The sequence below is a fragment of the Somniosus microcephalus genome, chromosome 14, assembly GCF_052327205.1.
Source record: "Somniosus microcephalus isolate GS21.2 chromosome 14, FLI_Smic_1.0, whole genome shotgun sequence".
In the NCBI taxonomy this organism is placed as follows: domain Eukaryota; kingdom Metazoa; phylum Chordata; class Chondrichthyes; order Squaliformes; family Somniosidae; genus Somniosus; species Somniosus microcephalus.
In genome coordinates, this window is record NC_141000.1 from 31,042,097 (window position 1) to 31,055,157 (window position 13,061).

The window sequence follows — 13,061 nt, forward strand, 5'->3', positions numbered from 1 at the left end:
GTACCAGTACAATCGACTGGTTTTCGGAGTAGCATCAGCTCCAGCTATCTGGCAAAGAGATATGGAGCAAGTCCTCCAAGGGATTCCGGGGACTCAATGCTACCTCGACGACATCCTTGTAACAGGAGAAAACGACAACGAGCACCTTGCCAATTTGGAGCAGGTGCTCACTAGGCTGAGAGAACGGGGCCTACGAGCAAATCGCCCCAAGTGCAAATTTTTCCAGAAACAAATATCATATTGTGGCCACATAATTAATAAGGGTTGCATAAGTCACCTGAAAAAATTGAAGCGGTCATAAAAGCCCCAGCACCTGAAAATGTTTCACAATTAAGGTCATTCCTGGGATTGATAAATTACTATCATAAATTTTTACCGAACTTATCAACTCTTCTGCACCCTCTTAATGAACTGCTACAAACAGGAGTAATTTGGAAATGGAGCGAAGACTGTAAGCGTGCCTTCCATAAATGCAAAGACTTAATCACGTCCAAGGAAGTTTTGGCTCATTACAACCCATCACTGCCAATCAGACTGGCGTGCGATGCATCCCCTTATGGCGTAGGAGCGGTATTATCGCATAGATTCCCTGATGGCTCAGAACGGCCGATAGCTTTTGTGTCACGCTCATTGAACTCAGCTGAGCGTAACTATGCCCAAATCGACATGGAAGCACTCAGCCTGGTATGGGGAGTGAAGAAATTCAACCATTACCTACACGGACAAAAATTTACCTTGTTGACTGACCATCAACCCCTCATCTCCATATTCAACCCTAAAAAGGGTGTTCCCATTATGACAGCGCAAAGGCTACAGAGGTGGTCCCTTTTTCTAGGGGCACACCAATATGACATAGAATACAAAGGATCAAAACAGCATGGGAATGCTGACGGTTTATCGCGCCTACCGTTGCCAACAGTAGAAGAGGCACCTACAGTAGACCCAGTGGAGATGTTCCACTCTACCATAGTGGAATGTCTACCAGTAACAAATTCTGCCATTGAAAGAGAAACAAGAAATGACCCGACTCTCTCACGGGTCTACGATTTAACAGTGAAGGGATGGCCAGCACATGGCGAACCACTGTTGCCAGCAATCTCGCAAAGAAGAGAACAGCTGTCAGTATGCCGAGGAACCTTGATGTGTGGATCCAGAGTGGTGATTCCACCCAAACTCCAGGATAAAGTGCTAAAGGAGCTTCACGAGGGGCATCTGGGTGGAGTGAAAATGAAGAACCTAGCCAGGGCATTTGTATGGTGGCCAGGTATCGATGGAGACATCGAAGAAATGACCAAGGGCTGCCTAGGATGCCAGAAGGTCCAAAACGCCCCACCACAAGCCCCTCTACATCCATGGGAGTGGCCCTCATCTCCATGGCAAAGGGTACACATCGGCTTTGCTGGTCCATTTATGGACTCAATGTTCTTAATCGCAGTTGATGCACACTCCAAGTGGCCGGAGGTAATAAAGATGTCCTCCACCACCACGGAAAAAACCATCACAGTATTAAGGACCATATTTGCCAGGAATGGGCTGCCTGAACAGATCTGTTCTGATAATGGACCGCAATTTGTGTCCGAAGAATTCAGGAAGTTCTTAAAAAACAATGGGGTTAAGCACTACACGTCCGCCCCATACCATCCCGCCACCAATGGATTGGCTGAAAGGTTTGTCCAGACCTTCAAGAAGGCCATAAAGGCCATGGGTAATGAAGACATAAAACTTCAGCATAAGGTAGATAACTTCTTGTTTGCATACAGGAATGCAACACATATGGTTACAAACCAAACTCCCGCCATGATGTTCTTCAATAGAAGCCTAAGATGCTGGCTGGATTTGATCAAGCCAAACATCAGAAGGGACGTGGAGAACTGGCAATTTCAAGGCATGAATGAAAGGCCAACTAGAACCTTCCAGATAGGTCAACAAGTTTTGGCCCGGGACTACCGTACCGAGAAATGGCAGCCTGGAACTATTTGCACACGACTAGGACCGCTGATGTATACCGTGGACATTGGAGAAAGCATAATAAGGCGTCATGCTGAGCAGATCATAGAGTCATCCGACAAGGGACAACCTACACCACAACTCTATAAGCCTAATGATGAAGTAGAGATACCCATAATATCTACCTCCGATCCGGTGATACTGGAACCAGATGAACCCGACACTGGCATTCAAGCCGAATCAGCCTTGCCAAAAGAACCTACTACACCACCAGAAACTACTACACCACCGAGGCGTTATCCGGACCGAGTCAGGAAGCCTCCAGAGAGACTGACTTATAATTGATTAACTGCAGCAATGTGTAGATTATTGTTCTTGTAACATGTAATTAATGATTACTTAAAATATTATGTACTGGTTGGCTAAAAGGGGAGGAATTGTCGTGTATGTGCCTTTAAGAGCCCCCTGTGTACTGTAATGCAGGTAATGGCCACTCGGGCTATATAAGCCTGTATATTGTGTTGTATCAGTTAGTTCACCTCCAGACTTTGTTCAGTAAACACCTGTGAAACTAACTCCTGCCTTCAGTGTCTCTATTAACACACGGATACAACAGTGGCAGTTTGAATGGTGACACCATGGTGCAACAAGGAGGACTCAGAAATATGTGTATTGCACTTACTGGAGGAAGTGGACAGAACCATGACAGGTGCAATTTAACGTGTGCAGTATTTACTTTGGAAGATAAAATGGGTGACAATTGGAGGGAGGGAGGAATTTTGACTTTGGGCGACTGGGTGATGTTGGATCAGCTGTCCATTGTACATTTCTCCTGAAAATTTGAGATGTATAATGGGCGACTGATCCGATATTGCCCATTTTACACTATCGGCCAAAGTCAAAATTACCCCCATGTACTCCATGAATGGTTCTGAAATAGTTAAGAATGAAGATGAAAGACACCTAGGAGTTTTAGTAGACTCAATTCATCCTGTCCAACCAATGCAGAGTAGCCATCAACAAAGCCAACAGAATGCTGAGATATATAGGCAAAACAGTAGAGTACGTCAGAGGAAATCATGCTCAAACTGTATTTGGTCAGGCCCACCTTGAGTACTGTGTCCAGTCCTGGTCGCCGAAACGGAAGGGAAAACATGCAAGTACTGGAGCCAGTTCAGAGAACAGCAAGAAAGCTGATCCCGAGTTCGAGAGATTAAGCTATGAGGAAACTTGGGCTTTTCAGCCCGGAAAGAAGGCAACTGAGAAGTGATCTTATTGCGATATAGGAAACAGTTGGCACCATGGAAAAGGTACATCCATGGGATTATTCAAAGAATAGCTGGAAGTTTCCCTTACACTCTAGGTGAAATTCTTCCCCCCACCAATACCAAGACGACAATGGATTAACTGGACATTCATCTCACTGCTTTTTTGTGGGATATTGCTGGTGCAGAATGGCTGCTGGGTTAATTGATTTACAGCCGTCAATATACTCCGAAAGCAAATCATTGTATGAAGTGTTCTGAGATGTTTCGATTTAATGAGGAGCCATGCAAATATTATTTTATTTCAGTACTCAATACATCATCCCTTGCTAATAGATCTTTTGGCAGTATCACAGATGACGATGGAGATCCGTGGGTAGGCAATCTTCTTCAAAGATTTTGTACAAAAGTACACTTAAGAGGGGGGGGAGATCTTTTTGGGAACATTTTACCATTTGCCATCTGTTCATGAATTTTGTCTGCCGGAATCTGCAGACAATGGAAATAGAAATGGGGAGAGATGTAAATTGGGCTGCCGACTCGCTAACGCCCATTTTACACTATTGCACAAAGTCAAGACCTACCCCACTGACACCACAACTAGCACTTTTCCACTACCGGCTGAGTCTAGCTGACACTTGAAAGGCAAGTTGACATTTATTATAGAGCACAGGCAACAAGCATACTGAAAGAAAGGCTCCGCCGTCTGGTTAGGTCCAGGGCATCCTGCCCCAAAACATCTCCACCATGATTGTGCGCTGTACACTGTACAATTATACTCTCAGGAGAGCAGTCACCGTGCAGCAGGCTCAAGAGGAGGGCCACGAAGTCCCAGAAATTAGAGATAACCAGGCCAAGGCTGAGGTAGTTACTAGCTCCATAGGAGCTATAGCAGGGTCAACAAACCCAACAATGTTTACCGGTTTCCAAGACTGTTTTATACAAGCAGAGAGAGTGATGTGGGTTTAATGAGTCTCAGGTACTGCCCAATAGCGATCGGGAAATACTGGCCCATGCGGTCCCAGAACACTTCTGGTGCTCTGAGTCAACGCCCAGTTTTCCACCCGCTCCTTCCCTTCATGGCCAGTTCCGTCACGAGTGTACTGAGTGCAGATTCTCCCCTGTAAATTAGAGCATGATAACTATAGGCACATGTCTTTCTGCCATCTTGAACAAGAGATTTTGAATCCAATCCAAATGAGAAGCTAATGCAACATACTCTGCTGCCTGATTCCCAGTGTGGCTTCAGAACAAGCTTGTCAACTTACAATGCTGTGAATTTCACTGTCAACACTATCAAGAAATTAAATCATTTTGTTGATGGCAGCTGTCAGAGCGCGCATAGAAATAAATAACTTGCATTTATATAGCGCCTTTCACAACCGCAGGGCGTCCCAAAGCACGTTACAGTCAATTAAGTAATTTTGAAGTGTAGTCACTGTTGTGATGTAGGAAATGCGGCAGTCAATCCATGCACAGCAAGCTCCCACAAACAGCGATGAAATAAATGACCAGATAATCTATTTTAGTGATGTTAGTTGAGGGATAAATATTGGCCAGGACACTGGGGATAACTTCCCTGCTCTTCTTCAAAATAGTGTCGGGATCTTTTACATCCACCTGAGAGGGCTGACATCTGAAAGACAGCACCTCTGACTGAGCAGCACTCCCTCAGTAATGCACTCAAGTGTCAGCCTAGATTTTATGCTCAATCCCTGGAATGGGACTTAAACCCACAACCTTCTGACTCAGAGGCAAGGGTGCTACCAACTGAGCCAAGACTTCTTACTCACCCTCATAGGATTCGCTGTAGGGTAAATTGTCTGTTCCTGTGATCCCAGTGCACAGGGGAGCCATGTGACCTGTAAACAGGCATCATTCATGGCACTGTGTAACTTGCCACTAGAAAGACAGAAGAATTGTTTATTACTGATAATTTGTATATCTGCTAGGTACATGTTAACTTTACATTGAATTTAGACAAGAGTATACAAATCCTCTTCTTCCAAATATGCCAGATTGGGTTTTCCAATGGGAATTCCCCTTTGTGTTTGGGGCAAAAATAAATAACTTACAATAATTGGTACAAAGACTCAAAGCTATCAGCAGCAAATGAAACATGAAGTTAAAGGTTCAGAAATGGCTGAAATACACTTACTTTTAAAATGACTGTGTCCTATCTAGGGCCTTTATATACTCACCATCACCTAGCAACCACGTAGGCTCTTGTCAAATGGACATTTGACGTCCTGCAAGCCAGATTGGTGGGAGTCCAGCACCCGAGCGACGGCCGCAGTCCAGCACCCGAGCGACGACCGCAGTCCAGCACCCGAACGGCGAACGAGGCACAGCCCGAGCGGCGGCTGGGCTAGAAAGCCCGGGAAAGGCCCGAGGAGCCAGGCCCAGAGACCTCTGAGGAGAAGGGGATCAACCAGAAGGCTTCCAGAAGCAAACCAAGACTGTGAGTACAGGGCCCAGGGAGGGAGACTGAAGCCAGGGAAAGGCCCGAGGAGCCAGGCCGAGACAGAGGCACAGAGACCTCTGAGGGGGAGGGGAACAGCCCGAAGGCACCGGGAAACAGCGGCTCACAGACCCAGACCTGAGAAGGGTGAACCCAGAAGCCGAGGCCCAGGGACCACGGGGTCGGAGAGGGGGACCGGGAAAGTTCGCGAACAGGGAGAGGGAAACACCAAACCCGGGGCCCCAGAAAAGCTTATTCTAAGATCAACAATACTTTACCAAAAATGAGCGAATCAGAAGATCCACAACAGCCCCGCTTCCAGATTCCCCCCAACACCGCAAAAAAAGCTATAAAAGCGATCAAGCATGAGCAGATGAGAGAAAAACCAGAAACACTTTTTGCTGACTGTTACAACAATGGGACAAAAAGTAACCTCATTTTCTACTCAGATCAGCCAGTGGCTTGGATCACAGCAATAAAATCACACTATACCAATGTTAAGCTAGAAAATACCGCAAATGGGTCCATAATGAAAATTAACACACCAGGAGACAGTTCAACTACGACGGTCAACGCGTACAATACCGGAACAATATTAGTGCAAGGCAACCTCGACAAATTTGCAACGGCCTTCAGGACACTGAAAAAATTAACTAAGGGGGGAAGGAACAGCCCCAGAGTGGCCCGCACTCCCCCCAACATTGACAACTTACCAGGAGAAAATCTGCCTGGTCAGGAGGTGAACGAGCCACACAGTTCAAACCAGACACTAACCCCGGGGAACCACAGCCACACGATACAACTGACAAACCCCAGCATAACTACCAGGGAGGAAGCCACACATAGTCCCCCTACCATTCCCAGCTCACCAAGAGAAGAGCAGCATAGCCAGGAAGTGAGTGAGCCCTCCAGGGCCGACCAGCCTAGCCAGGAAGTGAGTGAGCCTTCCAGGGCCGACCAGACACATACCCCGGGATCACACAGCCAGATACGACCAAAAGATAAATTTAATCAATTAGAGATAGAGGTGGTTAAACTTAGAGAGGACTTCCTCAAAATGAATGACTATCAAAATCAGGAGAGGGAGAGACACAAGAGAGAGCTGAAGCTACTTGAGAACCAGGTGAATCTACTTAGGAATCAGGTGAAAGAGCTGCAGGAAAAAGAAGAGAGCCATAGAGGAGAGATAACACCATTAGACCAGCAACCAGAGGCTAGAGATAAGACAAGACAGAGCCGGACGGAACGACTGCACTCCCACACGGAACAAAAGCAACAGACACACAATACAAGGGGTGCCACACAGACCGACCAGCATACTGATTCGCAATCTTCCCCCACCACCGTGGAACCACAAGCGGGCCGCTCACAAGAGGTACGCACACACCAGACACCCCAGCCCAGCACACACACTATGAGTCCAAGCGAAAGCCACCAGACAGTAAACACAAACAAGGCTGACGTCGTAATACTCATAGACTCAAATGGGAAATTTCTATGGGAGAAAAAGCTATTCCCTAGAAGTAAAGTAGAAAAGATCTGGTGCCCAACAACAAACAGAGCCATGGGATGGCTGACCAAAGCCAGATTAGGCTCCCCCCAACACATAATAATACACACGGGCACAAATGACCTAAAGACCCAACAGAAAGAAGTAGCAACATCGCTCAGAGCAATGATTAGGAAAGCAAGCAGTACATTTCCAAACACTAGAATCACTGTTTCCACAATATTGCCGAGAACAGACTTCAACAACAACACAATTCATGAGATAAATGCCAGCATAGCAAGAGACTGCGAATCAAACCACAACGTACACCTGGCCCAACACCCCACCCTCGATGAGGAATGTCTTTACGACCACGTCCACATCCAAAGGCAAAGAATATCGATCTTTGCTAAAGCCCTGAAGGACGTCGCTTTTAACCGGGTCCATACCCAGACTCCAAGAGGACCCCCCCCCGACCACCAGAGATCAGCGGGGTACATATCAGGAACACTACAAGGACCACCAACACACCAACCGAGACCAGAGAGGATCCCCATGCAAAACAACAATATCAGACCTGCACCACTCCTGTCCCACAGGGGAATAGGACTGCTCCCAGCCAGACAGAGGGAGAGATGCACAGGACGTACGCAATACCTCAGACAGAAACAATCCATTAAGAGACAATAAGCAGATGTGCAGCAGCATCTACTTCCGCCTTATGGATCAAGGACTAATTAATAGAAAGAACTGTAACCAAATTGTATTAACTTTTGTAGACAACTGATGTGATCTTTTTTTTCCCACACTTAGACACGACAAACACGTACCACTCTTTAACCTATCATAGTAAAAGATCAAACTTAACATGAAATCCTTATATATTTCGACCTGGAATATCCAAGGTCTACGCTCTTCACTGCGAGAAGTGAAAAGTAGGACCCCAGAGTTCATAGATGAAACTAAAGACCTAGATATTATCATTTTACAGGAAACTTGGTATAAAGGAAAAGGACACACTGGCTGTCCCCAAGGGTACACTGAGCTGGTGGTCCCCTCCAATAAATTACCAAGTGTAACCCAAGGCAGAGACTCCGGAGGCATACTGATCTGGTTTAAAACAGAACTTAAGAATTACATCAAATTTATAAAAAAGGGCGAAAACCATATGTGGCTCAAACTTGAGAGGGAGATTATCTCAAACACCCAAGATGTTTACATTTGCGCACTTTATATCCCTCCAATCGATTCCCCGTACTTTAAAGAGGACACCTTCTCCAACATGGAGGGGGAAATTATCCAATACCAGGCCCAGGGGAACGTGTTGATCTGTGGGGACCTCAATTCAAGAACGGGCGAAGAACCAGACTTCACCAATAATCAGGGAAACAATTACGTTTTCGGGAATAACCACTTTGACATCCCTTCCCTTCCATACAGGCATAACTGCGACAAGCAGTCAAATACCAACGGAAAACAGCTACTACAGCTCTGTCGAAACCTGGGTCTGTACATTGTCAATGGTAGGTTCATAGGAGACCTCCTAGGAAGATCGACCTATTGCTCACCTCTTGGCTGCAGCGCAGTAGACTATATGATTACAGACTTAGACCCATCCTCTTTCAGAGCATTCACAGTCAAACCACAAACAACACTGTCAGATCACAATCAAATTACTATGTTCCTCAAAAAGACAGAAACAAACAACATAGAAACACAACCCAGTAAACTGTACAACACCAAAAAATCGTACAGATGGGCCAAAAACGACACGGAAAAATACCAGAAAACAATTAGCAATGCATCAACTCAAGCTCTCTTAGACACCTTTCTGGATAACATATACACTCACAATAAAGAAGGCGTAAACTGGGCAGTTAGTAAACTAAACAATATTTTTGATAATTTGGCAACAAATGCAAACTTGAAAGCTCGCAAGAACAAACCCAAAACAAAAAACTATGAAAAATGGTTTGACCGAGATTGCCATAACATGAGGAAAAAACTTAGAAAAATATCAAACCAAAAACACAGACATCCAGAAAACGAGGAACTACGCCTTACTTATTGTCAGACACTAACACAATACAGAAACACACTCAGAACCAAAAAAGAGCAATATATTAAGAATACACTCAGCTCCATGGAGGAATCCATTGATTCCAATTGTTTCTGGGAAAACTTGAAAACACTACACAAAAAACAACACGACGATTTGGCCATTCAAAATGGGGACACATGGGTAAACCACTTCGAAAAATTATACCAGAAAAACACACTAAGACCAGAGCAACACCAAATATGCAAAAAACTGGAAAAGCTAGAAATGGCCATAAAAGATAACCAAAACCCGCTGGACGCCATAATAACAGAAAAAGAACTTCTTGAAAAACTCAAGGTCCTGCGACCAGGAAAAGCCTGCGGGACAGACGGCATACTAAACGAGATGATTAAACACACAGACAACAAAATGAAACTGGCTATCCTAAAACTCTTCAACTTGGTTCTGAGTGTCGGTTATTTCCCTGATATCTGGAACAAAGGACTCATAACGCCCATATACAAAAGTGGGGACAAAATTGACCCAAACAACTATCGAGGCATCTGTGTAAACAGTAACCTGGGGAAGGTATTCTGTAGCATCATAAACAAAAGACTTATAAACTTCCTTGAGGAGCACAATGTCTTGAGTAAAAGCCAAATTGGATTCCTGCCAAACTATAGAACATCCGATCATATCTTCACCCTACAGACCCTAATTGACAAACACGTTCACCATAACAAAAGCAAAATCTACGCATGCTTTGTAGATTTCCAGAAGGCTTTCGACTCCATCTGGCATGACGGTTTATTCCTGAAACTTATCGAAAGTGGGGTAGGAGGGAAAACATATGATGTAATTAAATCAATGTATACAAACAACAAATGTGCAGTTAAAATTGGAGACAAACAAACAAAATACTTCCCACAGGGGCGGGGGGTGACGCAGGGCTCGCCAATCTCACCGACACTCTTTAATATTTACATAAATGGATTGGCAAAACTACTTGAACAATCTACAGCACCCGGCCTCACCCTATATGAATCCAAGGTTAAATTCCTCCTCTATGCAGACGACCTGGTTCTGCTGTCACCTACTAAAGAGGGGCTACAGCAAAACCTGGACCTGCTGGAGTCGTACTGCCAGACTTGGGCCCTGACAATAAATCCCCAAAAAACCAAAGTCCTTGTGTTCCAGCAAAGATCCAAACATCAGGGACCCAAAATAAATTTCACAGTAGGAACAACCAAAATTGAACAAACCACTAACTACACATACTTGGGCTTAAAAATCAGTTCTACGGGAAACTTCAAACTGGCTGTGAATGAACTGAAAGAGAAAGCAAGAAGGGCTTTCTATGCCATCAAAAAATCAATCCAAATAGAAATCCCAATTAGCATTTGGCTCAAAATTTTCAAATCAGTAATTGAACCAATTGCACTCTATGGCAGTGAAGTATGGGGACCGCTAACTCAACAAGAATTTGCAAAATGGGACAAACACCCAATTGAGATCCTACATGCAGAATTCTGTAAAAGTATCCTCCGGACTCAAAGGAAAACAGTAAACAATGCATGCAGGGCGGAACTAGGCCAATATCCATTAATAATCACTATCCAAAAAAGAGCCACCAAATTTTGGAATCACCTACAAATGAGCAATCCCCAATGCTATCACTACGACGCCCTGAAATGCCAAGAGCTGACCATAAAGAAGAATACCCTCAGTCAACTAGTCCTGGGACTCAGTGAAGTAACTACTAACAATACTAACAATAACCAGCCCCAGGACAGTGACAGGGTAACACAAAGAATTCGACCCAACACAATCGTCGCTAAGCAAAAGGAAAAATATCTGACATATTGGGCAGAAACAACAAAAACCCAAAGCAAACTCAATTGCTACTTGGCCCTAAACAGACAATACAACATAGCTGATTACCTGACCATGGTAAAGGATAACAAACTGAGAAGAACCTTGACAAGGTACAGACTTAGCGAACATAGCCTAGCGATCGAAAAAGGCAGACACAGGCAGACCAGGCTGCCAAGAGAGGACAGGATATGCTCTCACTGCAGTCAGGGAGTGGTGGAGACAGAGATGCACTTCCTCACAGCTTGTGGAAAATATCAGGGCATCAGGGAGAATTTCTACCAAAAATTCTCACAAATATGCCCTGATTTCAGAAATCTGAGTGACAACCAAAAACTCCCATTCCTACTGGGAGAGGAGAGAAACTGTATAACACTGGCGGCACACTATGTTACAGCTTGCCATGAACAGAGGGACAACCAGTAAACTAAGAAAAGAATATATATAAACAATGCGAATGTATATTTATACACTCAGGGATATACCTGTTTATACACTGTATGAATAGAACTGCGTTTATGTGCTAAACCATAAATGTATTTTGATGCTTTGGCAACATAAGATGTAACTTATCATGCCAATAAAGCGATTTTGAATTGAATTGAATTGAAGGTGCCTTGTAGGACAGACACGCCCACTCCCTATTTAAATGGCAGGCTCGCCCGACTCTTTGTTAAGGGTGCAAGGACTTTGAATTGAGACCTTGGCCCATTTTTCCACTTCCAGCTGCCCGAATACTTCCCCAAAGTGAAAGAAATCTGAGCTGCTTTGCTTTCGATGAAAACTTCCATTTAATACATGATTAAGTAATCCCAGTGCAAACATGAGCAGAAGGATGTCAAACTCTATTATCATTTTTTTTTACTACGTTTCCCACCTAGCAACCGGAAAAGTTCAGGGGTTGGTGCGGGGCTCGGAGCGGCAATCGGGAGGGAGAGGGGACTGGGAGAGATCGCGGGGCAGAGGGCTCAGGATTGTGGATGTCGGCCGATCGCGGCGGGAGGTTTGCTTGAGGGGCCGGCGGGGAGCACTCCCGCCCCTCCTGGCTCACAAGCAGTGCTATAAAAGGCTGCATCCGCCGGCTCCCGGCTCAACTTAGCTGCCGGGTTTCTGCACGGTCGGAGCCTGATTTAAATATTCTAATGAAGTATCCCGCCTCTGGAGAGCGGGACACAGACACAGACACAGCCCGCCATCCTGAACGTGGCAGCAGGTGCGTATACGTTGGGCTGGGGTCTCCATACGCTATTTTTAATTCCCCCCATGTAACTATTCCATGCACTTGAGCCAAAATTATTCAATAAATCCCAGGAAGAAAAAAACATTGTGATAACTTACTTTAAATTAAGAACAAAACACAATTTACATTTAAGGAAGAGCCACTTAGAAACATAATTATAATTTATACTGAAGGTAATGATAAGTGTGTTCATGTAAATAGGGCAGGTGGATTAAGTTAACTGAAGAAATTAAGGTGTGAGAGAATTTGAATTTCAAATTCTTTCCTCGGGGACTGGAGATAGCACAGGACTAATGCAACAATAAATGGGATTACAATTATGTCTCCTGATCTTTCCTGGGTCCTGGGAGGAAAAATTTTGTGAATTGATTGTAAAATATTCCCACCAGAGTTCTCATTTTAAGTGTTTGCCGCACACGCCTCTCGTTTTGGTGTCAGTTTTGGACTCTTGGGGGACTGTCACTGCTGCTCCCTCCCACTTGCGTGAACAGTTATTCAAGTAAAAGATTTTAACTAAATGTGGGCGCTTCCTTTATTTCATGCTGTTTCATATAATTGGTAATTAATGAAAAACCTTTCTGCCTTTAAGGCAACAGGGGAGAGTGGATTACAGTCGGGAACTACAGCAACCAACTGCACGCATAGATATTCACTGGCAAATTCGTAGAAGAACATGAATTACAGTTAATTCTGACGAAAGGTCATCGACCTCAAACGTTAACTCTGTTTCTCTCTCCACAGGTGCT

At 44.7% G+C, this 13,061-nt stretch overlaps 1 long non-coding RNA gene across 1 annotated transcript; it reads right to left on the bottom strand.

Moving 5' to 3' along the window:
- Window positions 1-3,489: 3,489 nt before the first annotated feature.
- LOC147107426 (uncharacterized) lies at window positions 3,490-5,362 on the bottom strand. The gene is made up of 3 exons (XR_015080919.1): window positions 5,288-5,362; window positions 5,006-5,114; window positions 3,490-3,701 (listed from the first exon to the last, which is right to left on the bottom strand). It is a non-coding gene; the product is annotated as an uncharacterized LOC147107426 (long non-coding RNA).
- Between the last annotated feature and the right edge of the window lie 7,699 nt (window positions 5,363-13,061).